A 19,992-nucleotide genomic window follows, 5' to 3' on the forward strand; every position below is an offset into this window, starting at 1 on the left:
TGTTGCAATCAGGAAAATCTTGACTGTGGAAAATTCTACAGGACAAATGACCCAATCTCTCTTGCAAATAATATTCAAGGGAAATAAAGGGATGGAAGGGGAAATTGTCAATTAAAAAAGTGCTTATTAAATATAGTTATCAGTGGGGGCACCTGAATGGCTCAGACAGGTTTATGGTAGACTCTTGATTTCGACTCAGGTCATGACCCAAGCTCAGCAGGGAGTCTGCTTCTCTCCCTTTCTCCCCCCTTTGCCTCTGCCACCAGCCATCCTTGTCCTTTCTCTCTCTCTCTCTCTCTCAAATAAATCTTTAATAAGTAAATACAGTTATCAGAAACAATGCATGACAATCTTATTTGGATCCTAATTCAAATGAATGGGAGGGGAGCCATAATTACGAAACCATTATAAATTTCAATACTGACTTGCTATTGAAGGCCTTTAAGAAACTATTTCAACTGATTCTACATGTGATAACAGTCTGGTTATGGTTTTTAAAAGTTGGCTTTTAAACATGCATAATCAAGTATTACAGAAGGGATGGGATTTCTGGAAGAAGCAGGTCTGGACACAATACTGTCCATGAGTATCGATACACTTTGAACACAAGGATACACGCAAGAAGTTTCATTGTAGTATTCCATTTTGGTGTATGTTTTAAATAATAAAATGCTTTTCAAAATGTGGGCTAAGAGATAGTAGAAGGAGTCTATTTTTATGGTTATCAAAATGTCCCCTAATTAACTTTTCCCATTTCACTGGTTAACCAATGATTTGTAGTTATGTGGACACAATCCTAAGTTCTTTATAAACAATTTTTGTTAGACAAATATCTGAACCTCACATATTTTTATATATACATCACAGAGCTTTCCATGAAAATTAGTACAAATAAATCTCCATATATCCATGTAGTTCCCTAAGCCTGGTAATTAAAACACCCTCATTTGAGCAGCTTCCACAGAGGGGTCCCTGGCAGGCAAAAACGAACTTCGTTCAGAATTCCCCATAAAAGGATTTTGTACAAGGAGGCCTTGGTGTAAAGGGGGGTTGAATTTTTTATTTATTTTTTTAATAGTTGATACGCAAGGCCAGACTCGTAAGTGTTTCATGAGCATCTGAAGAAAGGATAAGGGACAGTTGGTGTGGAACAGAGATTCAGAGCATCGGTTTTGTATTTTGGAGATTGAAGTTTGAATCCGAGCTGCGCTGCTGGGGAATCATAAAATGTAGCCTCGTAGGGGGACTGGGGAACACTAGTACGTGACGGCACACATGCAGGATGCTAGCCAGTGCCATCCGGCAGAGAGGCAATGATACAGATACTGATGTTTCAGAAAACTTCCAAGGAAACATGACATATATGATTCCCCTGTAGACAGACAGATGAGTGGGTGGATGATGTAGATGATGCCACAAAGGGAAGCACCGGAAGACTAAACTTGTGTGCCGGGCAAGGAACTGGATTTAGAACTTGACTCTGCCATGAATTACAAACTTGACATTGGACAAAGCACTTAACCTCACTGTGCCTGACAAAGTTAAAAACACAATAACAGGATTTATTTAAATGCCATGACTAGTTCAGCAGTTCAGTCTTTGGACATGAAATATTTAGCATAAGGCAGATATAGATCACCAGAGCATAGAAAAGTTGCGGCTATTTATGTCTTTCCTAAGCAATAAAAGCACACAGTTAGCTGTAGAACTCGGGTCTCCTAACTGTAGTTTACACATTTTAGTAGGAGATGTTCCTCTCCTGTGAATCACTAGGCCAGCTGACCATGCATGCTAGCTTATATTGCCATGAGCCTAGAGAATGCAGGGAATGTGAATTAATTGGCATCTAGAAGGCAGGGTGGGGTGGACAGAAATTCTTACTGTAGAAGTCCAGACTAATCCAAGACATCTCCCAAACCCTGGTCTCCTTAGACTTAACCTGACTAGCTAATGCTACCCCAAAGTGTTGGTCCTGGTATCCAAAAAACATACACGGACAAGAAGAGTAGCTATGAGTTGATAGATATCTTCACAGCCTCTAGTAACAAAGACCCCAAATCCTCTGTCAGTGACTAGACCAATACAGAACTGCCGAGATGAGAGATGAGCTGGGTTTCCTGTGGCTCTCATTCTGGGACATTTACACATCAAACTGCAAATACCCCAGAGAGGATAACGTCAGATGGAAATGTTAGTTTTGCAGTATTAGCTATGATTTTACACAACAAGGACTCTGGTATCCAAGAGGTAGGACCTGATTAGATAAAGAACGGAGTTCCCAGGGCCCAGAATCCATGCTGACCTTTCTACTTGGTCCTTCCACAGAAGTTAATTAGGTTGTAAGCAGGCAACTGATCAGACTATGTCCTCCAGAAAAGAGTGTTTTCCTTCTAATATCCTGGAAAAGAAAAATAACTAAAACCTTTTGTTAAGTACTCAGCATCAAATGGAGACAGATTAACATCTAAGCTTCAATTCTGGGTCCAGCCCGAGTATTGTCAGATATCTGTAGAAGATTCACCATTTTTTTCCGGCCCGCATGGATTCCTGGGGCTGAGAGGCTGCAAAATCATAAGCAGATCGAGAAGCAAACAGGCCCAGTAGGCCGACCTCCTCACAGTGTAGTAGAGAGAACTCTCTCCATTGCCTCTCCCCACAGTAGATCTCTTGGCCTCTCAAGAAGCAACTCCCACACCTCCAAAAATACCAGAAAAAGAATCCCATCTCAGCGACCCTTTGCTAAGGGGTGGGGGCGTGACTTGTGTGGCCAGTGAGGTTAAGGAGGAGGAACGGAGCAGAGCCGGCCCCGCATCTCCTGGGCTCGCTCACAAGCCAGCGCATATGCTGGACAGGTGTCTGTTTTACTCCTGCCCTCTGCTGGGTGAACTCAACAGGGCAATCATGCAGGTCTCCCTGCTACCAGGAGGCCGGGAGGTCCTTCTCTCACTGTTCCCACTAGCAGGACTCACAGGGAGAAGGCGGGGATGCTGCAGAAGGGTTTTTGCTTTGCACGCCCATCCTCTCCCTTTACAGAGAACAAACTGTGGGTGTCGGGGGCGGAGGAGTCATACCAGGACTTCAGTGTGAGGGACGCTGTTAAAGATAGGCAGTTCTGACCATTAAGTCTGTCCTGCATTCTTCAAACGAGCTTTCCCAATAATATTCATCTATCTGACACCCACGTCTCATTCTCACTCAGTTCTTGAACTGTGGAAGTAAAGAGAAGGTCCTTATTTACTCCCTCGCCTCCAGAAAACAAACACTAGCCAACAATCTTCGGCAGAGCTCAAGAGTTCACTGCTTTAGGGAGACCTGTCCCGTCGCCTCATTCCCTGCACACGCCCAGTGAGATGTACTGGAAAACACTGCAGCCAGTATCTAATGCCAGGGTCCAAAGAACGTCTCACTGTTTGAGGCTGTCACAGCTGTGTCCCCGTGCAAGTCACTGGTTTTCTTCTGAAAAATGGAAGTAAGGACAGACATGAAGCTGATGCAAAGTCCCTCCCAGATCTAACATTCTCCAAATCCACATAACAGAGAGACAATAAGGGGAAGACGGAGTCAGAAAAGACAATGCACAGTGGTCACGGAGGAGCCAGACCTGAAGCTAGCACAATTGAAGGGGAAAATATAGACACATAGAAAGTCGGGAAGGGTATTTTAAATGGGTGATGCAGCCTGAACAAGGCGGGGATGAAACAACCTCAGAGTTGTAGGAGTCCTCTGGCTTACAAGTATCACAAGTAGTCTGTTTTTTTAAACGGATAATTGTTGGGAAATTCATGCTCAGCAAAGTGGAAGGATCCTGCAGCTAGAGAAGTGCAGGGTCAGAATTCGCTCCCCCAACTGCTCCACGACTGACCAGGAGACAGAGGGATGGAGAGCTCGCATCTAGAAGGGTGGTAGGGACTGAGACTGATTGAACAGAGCAGAGGATTCAGAGAGAGCAACGCGGTCAGATTGATTGCTTCCAGGTCAATCATCAAATGAGGATTCGGAGTGCCTTAGGGTCTATCTAATTCTCTCATTAAGATGACTGAAATAACCAGGCCACTAAACAGTCGATATGGTTATTTCATTCATCTTAATGACCCAATCACATCAACTCTTGGGAGATCTTCAACACCAACCCTAGAGGGAAGAAATCCTACAAACATAACAGCAGCTTTTGTTGTGCTCTCGCAGTTTAATGATGGACTTAGTCCTGGAGATCCCTAGAGAAATGGAAGATGACCATTTATTTACATATAAACAAAGATACTAAAGATGGTATCTTAAGCAAAAGGAGGACACTGTAATTTCAGTAAATGGACAAAGACAGGAATGAGCAAAATACAGAGGATCGAAAGCCACATTTCTTTGACCAGCACAGTATGTCCAAGTCACAAAAGTATAAAAAGGTAAAAGAAGGCAGATTAGATGAGCCAGCTGATGGGAGAAGAAGGTCAAATGTATGATGCCTGAATGTATAGTCAACTGAGCTCAGAACCTAAAAACACAGAGAGATTTCAATAAACATTGGTTACAATAATATTAATGATGGTGTGATGATTCTAATTACAGTAATAATGTCATCTATTGGCAAGAAGGAACAAGAATAATCAAAGACCAATGCAAAAATTATGAAAGAGGCCTGGAAAAATTTCTATTAGCAAAAATGAGACTAGTATCAGAGGTAACCAGACCTGTAAAGCAGGTAATGATATAGCAAAAAGAATAAGCAATTGAGAAGTTTATTACCAACAGAACTGTATATCACCAAAAATCATGTATTGAAGCCCTAACCCCTGGTGTGACTATGTTTGAAGATAGGGCCTTCAAGGAAATAATTAAGATTAAAATGAGGTCCTAGCATGGGGCCCTAATCCCATAGGAATGGCATCCATTTATGAAGAGGAACAGAAACCAGGAGCACGCACACAGAGGAAAGGACATTTGAACACACACTGAGATGGCGGCCATCTGTGAGCCGAGGAGAAAGGCCCCAGGAGAAACCAGCCATGCAAGCACCTTAACCTTAGACTTCTAGCCTCCAGAATGAGAAGTAAATAGATTCTGTTGCTTAAGCTACCCAGTCTTTGGTATTTTGTTATGGCAGCCCAAGCAGACTAATACAGAGACCAATCCCAAAGATACTTGTCTCTGAAAACACAAGTTTGTGCAGTTTGTCATGAGGAAGTAATCTGCTTGGAAAGAGTCTCAGGTAAGGAGAAAACCCTCCCAGATTTGATTTCTTACAATGAACGAAGTACAGTTAAGTTCCTAGTATCACCATGGCAATCCACACCTTTTCTAAGAATTTTAAAAAATACAAACCTGGCCTCCAATATTTGGACAATCTAACACCAAATACAGATGTTTGGAAACCTCAGAATATAAGGCTGTTCCCCGCCCCCCCTTTAGCTTCTTTATCAGCACCAATCCAGCCAGTTGGACTGGAACAGCTGGAACTATACCAACAGTTGGAACTATACCATTAATGGTTAATGGTCAATGGAATTATACCATTAATGGTTATACATGTGTCAGAAAAGTATAAGACCAAGGCAGAAACGGCCACCAAATTTCAGTTATTTATTTCTATCAAATTTGTTTTTCTTATTCACAAGGCTTCCTTGTACCAAACTCATGGATATTAGCTAGAGGGGCCAACGTATTGCATTTCTATATCAGAATACAGGTCTGTGGGGTTGAGAAAATAAAAGGTCATGTGCCAGCAATTACAAGCTTAAGCCAGGGGGAAAAAAAAGCAGAAGAAACCTTAAGCCAGGAAATGGCATATAACACCTGTGTTCTCAGCTCCTTACCAGCAGTCACTGGCTCCGCCTACCCGCAACAACTGTGGGGAAGCCTCATTCTCCCAAATGCAACAGTGGGTATATCACAATCACTGGGAGGGCTTGTGAAACTCAGATCTCTGGGCCCACCCTGGAACTTTGATTCTGATGGAAAGGCCTGAATTTGCATTTCTAGCAACTTCACAAGAGAGGCTGATGCTGCTGGTCCTAGGAACCCCCTTTGAGGAGTCCTATTAGATCAATGGTGCTCAGTCCTGGTTGCACATAAGAATAACCCAGACAACTAGTAAAAAGATACATGCTGAGACCCTACCCCTTGACACTGATTTAATTGGACAAGAGTGATGCCTTGCCATCTAAAAATGCCCCTGTACAGCCAGGATTTCTAGCTCACAGGAACATAATTTTAAGTGTGGAAGGGGGGCAGGTAATTCTTCCAAGGGCTCATACTACAGATGAACAAGTTCATTACCACATGAACAGTGGTACCTTCAGGCCTAAAAACCGAATGCCAGGCTCCTAGGTGGCTCCACTTCCCTTAATGGGACAGCACCCAAAACAAGCAGTATTGTTTTAAAACCAATTTACTCCCCACATTTCTCTCACTCTGCTTAAAATGCATCTGCCACTCTCCAGGCAGAGCCTGGCTCTCAAGGCAGTAGCTGCTGTGTCTGTATCTGGGAGCAGTGGGTCAGGTCCGTTTCCAGTTCTGTGTAGCAGAGCATGAAGCCCAGGAGAGGATACAGGGAGCTCTCCTTCCTGCTCCGTCCCATCCATCAACCTGGCCCAACCATGCTCTGGTTCCTGACCAAGCCCCACACAGGCTGTCTCTGCCCCAGGAGCTGGGGGCCAAAGTGGCTGACGCTGGAGGAGAGGCCACTTCTAAAGAAATGTAAAAGAAAATGAACAGAGCTGCTGTCCGAGTGCCCTTTGGTCCCACACTGACTACATCCAGAAGGCAGCACAAGAGGAATCTCATTTTAAAAAGCAACTGCAGAAGATAAAACCAACCTACCCAACCATCTCAGATTCAGGTCTTCCTCTGCTCCCATTCCCAGCACACACACACACACAGTGTTCATTTGCCCATTATGGAATTTTACTGAATTCATCAACTCCAAGTAAAAATAAATAAATAAGAGCTGATCTACCGTGCCTTTACAGATTTTGAGCTGATTTAACAGCCATCTGATAAACACGCCCTGCATCTCTAATGGCCTCCGGCCTGACACCTTGGTATAAAACTAAGAAACATCGCCATCTGCTGGCCAGCGCACCCACATGCGTGGAAATTTCCACCTCCGTCACCTCCAAAAGCAGCGCCTGTGGCAGGCCGGGCAGGTCTGGTAATTCTATGAACAGGCTGAAATTAACTGTCAATCACTCTATTCTTTTCACCAAACTGTGAACTAGAACATGAAATTTTGGTGGACTTTCCAGTGTGTTATGTATGTGTATAGAGGAGATGGGGAGGGGAGGCTCTTTGCACATGACTCTATTTGGCTTTGTTTGTTTTGTTCCCCTTTTTCTTGAAATTCTCAATGATGGGAATTACACAGGTCCATCTAACCAACATCAACTGAGCTTCTTCCATCTCTTAAGTATCCACTCCAGAAGAATCAAATGACAGAGACCAAGGAGAGGAAAATGGAATTTCTGGGTCTATTGACTGGAAAACTGAGGTTCTGTGCTTTTGATCTCCACACGGCTCTCCAGTGAAACACATAGATCAACACATTGGAAGGGGGCCTTTAGCACAACTAGGTGATTTATCCTTAACAGTGAAAATAATACACTCTTGTGGCTTCTTCTGCACTATATCCTTCTGAGAAAATAGAGGGGGCACTTCAAAGAAGGGTGTTTTGGGGATCCCTGCATGGTTCAGTTGGTTAAGCATCTGTGTTGGGCTCAGGTCATGATCCCAAGGTCAGCAGGGAGCCTGTTTCTCCCCCTGCTTGTGTATACGCAACGCTCACTCTCTGACAAATAAAATCTTTGAAGAAAAAAAAAAAAAAAGGAGGGGGAACAGTCGATATGGTTATTTCATTCATCTTAATTAAGCCAGGGGCAAAGAATGATCTTTGGTTTTGGTCCATGATCTCTGTGTTCCTGATTCCTACTTCTTTCCCTCCTCTCCCAGTCTTCAGGTAACTCCCCAACCAAGTCAACCTCTCCATTCTCCTTCTACTCGTCAGTCCTAACCTCTGACAGCCCAAAATCAAGTTGTCTAGTGTGGCTGTTCTTGCTTTAAAGCTTATTCTAGTGGAACTCTTTAAAAATGCATAGGATGATTAATAGTGAGAAGCAAGGGAGGGAGTGCCTACACAGCATGCCAGGTAGGGAAGTGGGAACTGTTTTCGTCTTCGGTGATGAGGCCTGGGGGCGAGTGAGAGTTTGCAAGCTGATGATGCTTCTATCCCAGGAGCGCCTCTGCATACAGCCTCACTGACTGTGGGGTAGTTTTCCCCCAACCTCACCTTTTTTTTTTTTTTTTTTTTTTAAAGGAGAGGTGCACAAGTGGGAATCCAAGGTCCTCAATCCTGGCTGTGCAGAGCCCTGGGAACAGCTCTTCCTACTTCTCTACAGCCTCTTCTCTCCACTTGCCACACCTTCTCTATCCTAAACAGGCCAATGAGGAACCCAATCTCACGTGACTTGAAGCAAGGAACCAATGGGAATACAAAGAATTAATGCCAGGCTCTCTAACAATTCCCTGCCTGGATGAGCTGCCTTAGGGGCAGAGTCACTTGCTTTGTCACTCAGAAATGACTCAACATAAAAAACGGGAAGAGAGCTCACTGGGAACATGCAGGGGAGGGAGAGTCCAAGCCTGCCCATATTGTCCTGTGCAGATGGTTAACTATTCTACCTTCCTGGAACACTGGTCCTGTTGGGAGAAACAACCTTTGAAATCCACAACAGGGGTGCCTGGATGTCGCAGTCGGTTGAGTGGCCAACTCGTGGTTTCAGCTCAGGTCATGATCTCAGGGTCCTGGGATTGAGCCCCCTGTTCAGGATGGAGTCTGCTTCCGGGTCCTCCCTCTTCCTGTGCCCCTCCCTGGAGCTCGCTCTAAAATGAATAAATATATCTTTAAAAAAAAAAAATTAAAAAATTCCAAGGCTGAGCAAGAAGAAAACAAAGATGATCACACAGATAAACCCAAGGTCCTCAGAAGGAAGGTAATTTGTCCAAGTTAACACAGTGTATAAGCAGCAGGGCTCAGTCTCCAGCCACTCAAGCAAGATTTTCCCCTATAATCTGCTGCTTTGTCGCGAAATGGGGCAATGCCACCGGCCATAAGAAAACTTGGACGCTGATCATCTTGAGAAGCCCTAGACTTTTTTTTTTTTAAATCACCTACCTTAATCGAACCTCCAACCCCAGGACCTCCTTTTCCTGAATGTCTCCTTGCATCAGAGGGAGCAATTAAAGTAATTCATACTGAAGCTTTAGAGATCCAGGTCACAGAAGTATTTTTCAGCATTGAGGGTGGCAATTCTAATAATAAGCACCCAAGAGGAAAGTACAGGGAAATAGGCCATCTTCTATAAAGAGTTGGTATTGTTCAGTGAGCACTATCTCAGATTCTGAAAGCAAAATGCTGGAGATGGTATTCTGGATGGGACCCCTGAGATCTGAGAAAATTATTCAACTCTGGTAGTGTTGTAGTAAGGATAGCAGAAATTAATTCAGCTACGGTATTTTGAACAGTGTGTGGCACATGGTAAGCAGTCAATATTAGCCTTTGTTTTATTGTTATTACTAAGTGAGTGATCAGCTGTTCATCATTTAATCTCATTTTGTAGCAATATTGTTTCCTTCCAAGGATGATGAATTAAAAAGAAAAAACCATTAAGTCCTTAGAACTTTTATAAGGAAGTTCTAAAGTAAGGAGCTAACATTCAGAATAAGTACGCTTTACAACCAAACCCAATAGCGAACCCTCTGCAAAACTCTTGTTTCCATTTTCCCCCCAAATTATACTGTTTGTTTTCAGCAACAATTAGGAACATGATTCAAAAACCTGTATGGGTCTCAGGAGATGATCCTAGAACCAGAGCCCAGCCACACAGGAAAGACCTTTGAAATCAAGCTACCTGAAGGTATATGCATTTAAGATCGCTAAAGAGCCTAAAAGTGAGTTCTAATACCACAAAATCACACCAAACTTTCTATCAAGTAGCTAGTGGACCTCTCTGGGCCTCAGTTTCCTCTTCTGTAAAGTGAACACTGGACTAGGTTATATCTTCAGTCCCTTGGAGTTTTCTGGTTATACCACTCCTGGAAATATTTTTATCCATATAAAAGTATTACAAGACAAAGCTAGGGAAGGGATGAATTATTCAAAGTATTAGAGGAACTGAAATATTGATAAATTATTGGTGACAAATGTCTATCTGTCAAGGTTAATGTTCAACCCAGTTTGCATATTTTCCATAGTATGTGATCAATCCATATGGCCACTCTCTTGTGTATCTTCCCGGCTGCTTAATGTTTAGCTCATGCAGACCTGCCCTTCCTAAAACCACCCCACTGCCCCCAAATCTGACCACTAAGCCTCACAGGTCACTTGTCTCTGTCCTGCTTTCTCCCCTTCCCGAGCTCAACCTAGTGAGCCTTCCCTGTTTAGTCCTCCAGTGGCATCTGTGAGATCTAGGTACATAAGATCCCCTGAAGTTAAAATACGATATGAAGTCTGGTAGCATAGACTTAATTTCCCTGGAGGATATTTTTGTACTTGAAGTCTACACCCCCCAAATTCACGTGTAATCACTGCTTTTGATACACAGATGTACCCATGATTTGGTATTTGTTTGGCACCATAAACATAACATTCTTAAAATAACAACTGGTCTTTGGATGCGATGCTAAACGACTTGATTTTTCTTTGACAAAGCCAATGGGGTGGGTGAGTAGTACCTGAGTGTTCCAAGAATTATTCTGTGTGTCAAACTGATCTACCTGAATCCTTTTGTAGGATACTTCATCTTGATAAACTAACCTGGATTTCTGTGGCTTTGCCGAATTTACCTGGGTTAGGAAAGTTATGGTCAGCCTGTCTGAGCACATCTATTGGTCTAATCATCTGCAACAATGTGAACCAATGCAGGTGGCTTCCCTCCTCAGAAGTCAGCTCACATAGGTCTGTCCTTGCTGGGAATTTTAATCAAATGCAATTCTGCAAAAGGCTATTTGAGTCCATCTCAGATCCCGTTTTCACTCAACGATGGGGAGTAGGTGTACAGAAGCTGTTTCACATCCTTGTTGTGAAGCATTTTTTTTCTTACTTTGAAAGGTCAACGTGCATCTTCCAGCCTTTTGGTCTTAGGGAGCACAAGGCGTCCGAATTTTTATGAGCTCCAGCTGGAGTTGTGGGAGCCATCCACTGCAACATCAGTGTGATTTGTGTAGCATTAATAGCCCTTTTGTTCCACGAACTTCAATTCCCTTTGAAATAGAAGAGTATTGAACTCCCCATTTCATATGGAGAATGGAGGAAAATGTGCACCTGGATGTGAGCTTATGTGCTATGATTATTGATACTGACATCAAGATCACACTCCATGCCAGTCCTTGGGCTCCAGGGAGCTCAGAGCATTGATTTGGGGGATGTAGGATATGTTACAGGTCAGACTGAAAAGCACGAAATTACAGCACTGCTCTTAATAGCAGGGTTCTGTGGGGTGCTGCTATGCCAAGACACCTGTCCATTTAACCAGCCACAACCAAAATGCTGCACACATATCAAGGTCTCACATGTGAGTAAGTGTTGTAGCAACAAAGGGGTATTCAACTTTGAGCCTCTTACTTCAAAAATAAAAAGCAGTATCTAGTCTGGGTCAGTATTTTTAAAGGAATTTTGTTTTTTATCGCTGCCTCTCAAACCGATGATAGTGGAATAGGAGTGGAATTCACAGGAAAAAATACACACACACACACACACACACACACACATAGTTGCTTTGTTTCAAAGTATGCTCTGGAGGAACTGTTCAACAGAACTCAGCCTCCTCAAGTTAATGCCAAGGGAGAACTGTGAAGAATCAAATTATTTCCAGAAAGCAGAAGTTAAAGTAAGGCAAACAATCACCATATGCTCGATAAAGGTGCACTGAGCTTTAAATAAGTGAAGGGGAAAAAATTGATCTTGTGTTGATTGATGCCAGGCTCTCCCCTACTAAAATAACCCTTGAAATCCCCTCCTGCACCAGCCACTCTTTTGCTCTCCAACTTCCAGATCAATTGCCAAACTTCCACACCCAGCTCTCAAGGGCCTCCTAATGGAGCCCCAATTAATTACCCAGCCTTCTCTTAAGCACCAGGCTGCTCCTCCCACTACCCCCATCATGAAGCCCTTGCTTGTTGTCGACCCCCCAGCACACTAACAACTGCTCAGGTAAGCAGCCAAAGCTATTTTTATTGGGCCCTAACTAAGCCATGTCCCATGCTAAGTGCCTGTTGAGACATATAAAAAAATTAGCTACCATTCTTAAGAGGAAGGGATTTCTAAAAGGAAAATATTCTGGGATAGGGTGATGCTTGTCAAATTTTGTTTAACAAAGACTGGGAAAACCTCATCAAAACTCAAGGGCCCTGAAGGAAATAAACAGCGTTTAGGGGGTTTGGTTTGGGTCAAATTATTAAGGATCTTGAATAAATCATATTGCTCTTTCAACACTCAACTCAAACACAAACGTTTTCCTATTCACTTCAGAAACCTACTTCTTCCACAAAGAGTTCTTTAAAACCCTCAACACTTAAAGGTGCCATCTTTTTCTGTTCTAATCTCTTAAGGATTAAATTATGATCTGCACTGTACATACGCCCTCAATTTTAATGCCTTAAAGGTTTTTCTAGTCAGCTTTTTATCCATTTTATTGAAATAAAATTTATATGCCAGCTATCCATTTTAAGTATATTACTCAATGGTTTTTAGTAAACCTAAGGAGTTGGGCAACTATCTCACAACCTAGTTTTAGAATATTATCACCACTCCCAAAAAGAAAGCTCATCAACCATTTGCAGTCACCTTCATCTCCCCAGATGAAGACAACATCATGTTTAATTTCATCTCATGGAACTCCCCTTCTCTGTGACATTTCCTTTGCAGGAGCTCATACAATATGTGGTCTTCCATGTCTTCTCCCACTTAGCCTAATGTTCTTGAGGTTCATCCACACTGTAGCATGTGTTGGTACTCATTCCTTAGTTGCGGAATAATATTCCCTTGTATGGATACACCATGTTTAAGTGTGCATTTGCCAGTGAACTGACATTCAAGTTGTTTCCCTCTTTGGGCTATTATGAGTGATGTTGCGATGAACATTCATACACAGATCTTTTTTGTGGACACATATTTTCATTTCTCTTGGGTAGATACATAGAGGAGTGGAATTGCTGGATCATAAAATAAATCTATGCATAGCATCTTAAGAAACTACCGATCTGTTTTCCAAAGTGGCTGCACCATTGTATGTGTCCACCTGTCAGGCATGATTAGAGTTCCTAGATGGATTTTTAACCTAATGGGAATTTTTTATGAAAAAAGTGTTTGACTAGTCCGTCAAAAGTATTTTTACCAAAAGCACTCTAAAAATGCATATGTCATTTTTCACTTTTCAAAGGGCAAAGATGGGTGGCAGGGACCAAATTCCCCACTGTGAGTTGGTCTTAACAAGCCTAGGGAAATACAAGAGACAAACTACCAAAGTGGAGACCTTATATATAGTAAATATCTATGTAGGCCTAACCGTTTCTTTGACTCTAACTCTCAACTTGTCAGTGCAGTCCAGTCTCCACAGGAAGATTAATCTTGCTACTTTATAGTCACACCATCTATAATGTCACAGGGTTGTTGTTGTCAAGAAGAGGTCAATCTGAGCTAGTGGAAGATTACAATTATAGAATATTTTAAAAGAACTACGAATAATTTTAAATTCATGCAGCCTCCTCAACTAGAAGATAACGCCAACTCCTCAGCACAATGGTGAATGCCATCCACACTGACCCCTGCTCAGCTGACTTTATTTGTTCCCAGGGGCAAGATTATCAACCACGCTCCAGATTCCTGAAGGTCTCTAGGCTTCTGCTCATGTTTTTTTGCTTTTCTAATGTGCTCTCTCTTCTTTCCTCTTTTCTAAATATTAATGCATGTCTCAGATTTCAAGTCTCCATTCAGAAGCCATCCTTTCTAGATTTTTCCCCAATCTTGGGACTTAATACCTTGCATTTATGAATAAATCTAGTATAAAATTCTTCACCGGTATCTCATTTAATTGCATAAAGTGGGTATTATTTTACAGATGACAAAACCAGGGTTTAAGGGAATCTGGATGAGCTGCTATGCATCATACAAAGAAACAGTAGAGTCAGAGTTCAAACCCAAGTTTCAAACCCCAAAATTTCAGGCTCCTCACCTGGGCATTGCCCAATCCTCTAGTTTTACCTTATTTCACTGTTATTTAATCCTTCTTTGGGTTCTCCTGAGTGGTTTATTTCCAGTACTCTGCTACTGTTTGTCATTGCAAAGGAGGAAGAGTTCCATTTCATTCATTTCTGTATTACAGAACTTTCTAGCACAGAGCCTTTGAATAGTCAAGATTTGGTAAAAATGCACCAAATGGATACAGACGTACAGTCAATAGGCCACCAACCAGACCTTCTAGAAGACCACTTTACTCAACACATTCCCTTGCAGCTAAGTAGTTGATATCAAAGGCTCAAAACAAGTTTATTTTTTTAATTCAAATTGCCATTTACATTAAAACCCTATCAGAAACAGAACAGAGGTAAGTTTCGTGGAGTTCTCCCCAAATAATCATTATTTCAAAAGTGAGGAGTTTGACATTTCTGAGGCCATAACACATACATTTATTGTTACTAGGACACCTGCGTGGTTCAAATGGTTAGGTGTCCAACTCTTGGTTTCAGCTAAGGTCATGATCTCATGGGACATGAGATTCGCTCAGTTGGGTTCCATGTTCAGCAGGGTGTCCGCTTGAGATTCTCTCCCTCTGGCTCTCCCTGCCCCCCTGCTAAAATAAATAAGTATTTTAAAAGAAAAAAAATGTACTGCTACCTTGAATACAAGAGAAATCCTGGTTCCCAGCTGGTTTTCAAAATAAGAAAACAGAACCGGGGCACCCAGGTGGCTCAGTGGGTTAAAGCCTCTGCTTTCGGCTCAGGTCATGATCTCAGGGTCCTGGGATCAAGCCCCGCATCGGGCTCTCTGCTCAGCAGGGAGCCTGCTCCCCCCCTCTCTCTGCCTGCCTCTCTGCCTACTTGTGGTCTCTGTCTGTCAAATAAATAAATAAAATCTTAAAAAAAAAATAAGAAAACAGAACCACGTAGTACCAGCACACTGCTAATCAGCAGCAAACCAGTCCTGTGACTCACAGCCATTGCATCAGATACAAATGATCTGAGTTGTGTGAGGAGTCAGGGTGTTCTCAGGACTGTTTCCAGCTCTTCTGCCACTTCTATGACCTTGGCCAAGTCACTGAACTCTCTCTCTCCCTCTCTCTATAAAATAAGGATAATGCAGCTATTTGAAAAGCACTTTGAGTCACTGATTAAAGATGCCATTTAAAGTGCCAGGTGCCTTTCCATAAATAAATGAAAAAAAAAAAAAAGTAGCAAGAGAAAAACTGCAGTCAATCACTTAGCCTCATCTGTCCCCAGACTCTCCAGGCACCAGGCAAGCACTTAGTCACATGGAAGGACAGAGCTAAGCAGAGGATGATTAACCTTGGATCAAACCTCCTCAGCACAAGATAATAATTAAAATATTCCATTGCAATCTCCCTCACATACTATTTGCTAGAACACATGATTACTTCCAGATCATTATTTTGCCTTTTTCTTTTAATTGGAGAAATGTGATTGAATCATTCTGAGCAGTATATAGCCAATCGGATATTTGACAATGACTTTGAGATTATGTCTGAACACATGGAAAACTGCACCGTCCCCAGATAAGGAAAACTGGGCAGTTATTCTGAATGTTGCTAGGATATGTATAAGGAGTGATCCAATACAGTTCAGTTAGGAGAGGACTGTGTGCCTCATACAAAACTCTGGGGAGAATCAACAGGCCAGTTCATTTTTGTTCTCTGTTGTGACACTATAGCAACTATTATCCTGAATGGTTAAAACAAATGTTAGGTAAGTTCACATATAAAATTAGTAAGCAGGACTAACATAGTAAAACCCAGTTTTGACTTTTCCTTTCTCTATTCTTCGTCAGTTTAGTGGTAAGCTCGATAATGGACTAGAAAAGCCATTGAGGAGGCTAAGAGAATAAAATACAGGCTTCAAGATCTGACCTACAGTCGCTCATACAATTCATAAATACTTAACTGTGATGCAGGATATCCCGTGGATAGAACCTGGCACAGCACTTGGTAAATGTGAGCACTCAATCAAGATGGCCTAATGAGGGCACCTGGGTGGCTCAGTGGGTTAAGGCCTCTGCCTTCCACTTAGGTCATAATCTCAGGGTCCCAGGATCGAGTCCCGCATCAGGCTCTCTGCTCAGCAGGGAGCCTGCTTCCTCCTCTCTCTCTCTCTGCCTGCCCCTCTGCTTACTTGTGGTCTCTTTCTCTGTCAAATAAATAAATAAAATATTTTTTAAAAAAAAAGATGGCCTAATAAACAAATTAACACAAAAGAAAAAAACGGTGTTCATTACTTCTGAATCAAGGAATGAGCTACATTTTTTTTTTAAACTAATCTCTCTTGATCTGTTGATGTATAGAGAAATTCAACTCCACAGGTCTACTTTTCAGAACACAAGTTTCAAAAGGATTCAGATTTACATCTGTGTCCATATAGGACTTCACTGATCTCCCCAACATACCGTGAGTTATTGACCCACTTTACCTGTAATGCCCCTTCTTTCCTCTCCGCTTGTTCTCCAGGCCCCTGCTTCAAACGGACATCGTCCATGATCCCTCCTCAGAAGTATTGCCTCCTGAACCTCCAGAAGCCTTATTGTGTCACATATATCGCAGCTTTTTCATTCTTTCATGATCTTTGTGCATATGAGTGCCTGAGGCACAGTGTATCAATCTTTGATTCAGGACATCTTTTTCAGAAGTCTCCACAACCTCACGTAACAATGCTGTGCCTCTGGGAGAAACTGGTAAGTGATGGAATACGGGAAGAAGGCAGCGAGAAGGAGTAAGATAAGAGGGAAAAGAAGACGGGGAAACGGCCAGGCCAGCACAGCCACAATATTGTGACCTACTTCACAGACTGCATAACCAGAAAATATTTTCCTGATATGCAACGGTTTCTAGGTAGTTAAAATAGAGTTAAGGAATAATCTCATGAAGGTGAGGATTGTTAATAGTCCATCTGTATAAATCACATACATAGGACATTTCCCCTAATTATCACATGGTGTTGTCAACATATTCTAGGCCGGTCTGGTATGTGTATGCATGTGTGTTTTGGGGGTGTTTGTGGTGGTGTTTGGAAGGGATGGCACGAATGCTTCCCCCAATACCACCATCCTATCTAAGCCCACGCTCACGAAACAGCATTATGTTACACTTTAGTTGTAGCAAGGAAAAAAAGAAATCCTTGTTTTCAGCACAGCAACAGTGTTTTCACAGGCATGAGGTAGAGAAGAGAGCTCCCCATCCAGGGGAGTTTTTTTTTATCTCCCACCATTTTAGTTATTGGTGGGAGATAAAAGGAAGGAAGGATGGAACCAATTTTAGAAAAGCCTTGAGTGAAGCGAAGGAATTTCTATTTTAGCCTATAAAGAGCTATAAATAGTATCTTACACAGGGATGTGACTTAAAGGACGATGCCTTGCTTCTAAGAACTAGGACCCAGGTCGTGGAGTGATGAAAGACCAGCATCATGAAAGAATCCAGGCAGTGAGACTACAAGGAGGAACCAGTGTTGGGAGAAAGCCCGGGAGAACTGAAAGGAGACAGCAGGTCCCAGAGATATTCCTGAGCGAGAAGTAAGAGAACCTAGTGACTGGTTAGATGCTCATGGTGGGAAAGGAGCCATGCAGGTGCCCAGGTGTGCACAACACAGGCCCTGGCCCGTGTTCTGGGCAGTGGGTCCAGCAGGTAGGAAGTGGATAGGCCCGTGGGAGCACAGCCCTTCCACGTGGTTTTCCAAAGGAAAACAAGGATTTCTCTATATGATAGGTTCATATCACAGGTTCATATCACAAAGGGCAGAAGAGGGGTCTATTCTAGAATAAACGAGAAGAACAGAGATGTGCCTGCACAACCCCTATGAGGAATGGCCTTTGCAATTTGTTTTTTTTCTGGGAATATTTCTCTGTTGCCATTTCCTCTGGCTCCTCCTAAACTTTTAGCAATAACTGTCACTTAACATAGTCTTGGGCCAAGGGTGCTCTTAGGACTGAGGCTAATGTTCTCCATTTTTCCCATGGAAGCCAATAGGGCAACAGCCATAGGGAGAATGGTCAGCAGCAAGGTAAATGGAGCACTAAGGGGCAGCAAGGTGACCCTTATACAAGAAGAGAAGAGGAGAAGAGAGGAGAAGTCATAACTATAATGAGATACCATCTCACACCAGTCAGAATGGCTAAAATTAACAAGTCAGGAAATGTCAGATGTTGGCAAGGATGCAGAGAAAGGGGAACCCTCCTACACTGTTGGTGGGAATGAAAGCTGGTGCAACACTCTGGAAAACAGTATGGAGGTTCCTCAAAAAGCTGAAAATAGAGCTACCCTATGACCTACCAATCGCACTACTGGGTATTTACCCTAAAGATACAAATGTAGGGATCTGAAGGGGCACGTGCACCCAAATGTTTATAGCAGCAATGCCCACAGTAACCAAACTATGGAAAGAACCTAGATGTCCATCAACAGATGAATGGATAAAGATGTGGTGTGTGTACACACACACACACACACACACACACACACAGGAATGCTAAGCAGCCATCAAAAACCCCCCAAAATCTTGCCATTTGCAACAACATGGATGGGACTTAGAGGGTATTATGCTAAGCAAAATAAGTCGATCAGAGAAAGACAATTATCATATGACCTCCCTGATATGAGGAATTTTGAGAGGCAGGGTCGGGTGTCGTGGGGGATAGGGAGGGACAAGATGTAACAAGATGTGACCAGGGAGGGAGACAAACCATAAGAGACTTTTAATCTCAGGAAACAAACGGAGGGTTGCTGGGGATGGGGGGGGAGAGGAGAGGGTGGTTTGTTTATGGACACTGGGGAGGGTATATGCTATGGTGAGTGCTGTGAATTACATAGGACTGATGATTCACAGACCTGTACCCTGAAGCAAATAATGCATTATATGTTAATAAAAATAAAAATAAAAAATATATATATGAGGGAAAAAATCATGTTGTCTGATGTCTTTTGGTGAATAGGATATTGAAGTGGTCATTTAGGAGGTTGTCAAGCATGACGTGGTTGGGTTACAAGTTTGATCATGTGTGTATATTTGTAACTTGGAATTCATTTCTCCCTAGAAACAGAATTACAAAGAAACCCTACTGCATCCTGCCTTTGCCTCGGATTCCAGCCACCACAGACACACTAGCAGCTGTTCCACATGCAGTTGCATTACCTCCTCCTATGCCTTTGCCCACAGCAAGGCTTGATCTGAACCCCTCCTCCCACCAGAACTTCCCCAACCCCTCTTCAGTCTGAAAAACTCACTGAGTCTCAGAAAGCAGCTTAGGTGTCACCCAAGCAGGAAGCTTTCCTCACTATTTCCCCTGTCCCACACTATTATCAAATGCCCAGTATGTATCCCCAACATCTTCCAGGGATTATAATGAGTTGTACACATTTTTATCAAATATTTATACAAAAAGAACTTTCTTCATGGTGACACAGAAGCCAAATCTAAAGCCAAAAATGCTTACTATATTATCCTACAAGACCGTTAGATGCTCGCTCTATGAATTTGCTGCTGTTGCAATTAAAACATGTTTTTCATAATTTTCTATTTCATTTAAGAAGTTTTCTTATAAAACTTCTCATTACTTTCCAAGGAATTCTCTGGGGGTCACAGTACCTAATTTCTTCATCTATAGTTGAATTAGTTGAGGACAAGAAACCTGACCCAGGATGAGCCCAAGAACTTCAAAATGAGAAAGAGAAGTATCTGGTGGCCCAGACTAACACATGCACAGCCAGGAAGAGTCTGTGCTCACATTTCCTA

This window comes from Neovison vison, chromosome 3 (genome assembly GCF_020171115.1).
Source record: "Neovison vison isolate M4711 chromosome 3, ASM_NN_V1, whole genome shotgun sequence".
Classification (NCBI taxonomy): Eukaryota; Metazoa; Chordata; class Mammalia; order Carnivora; family Mustelidae; genus Neogale; species Neogale vison.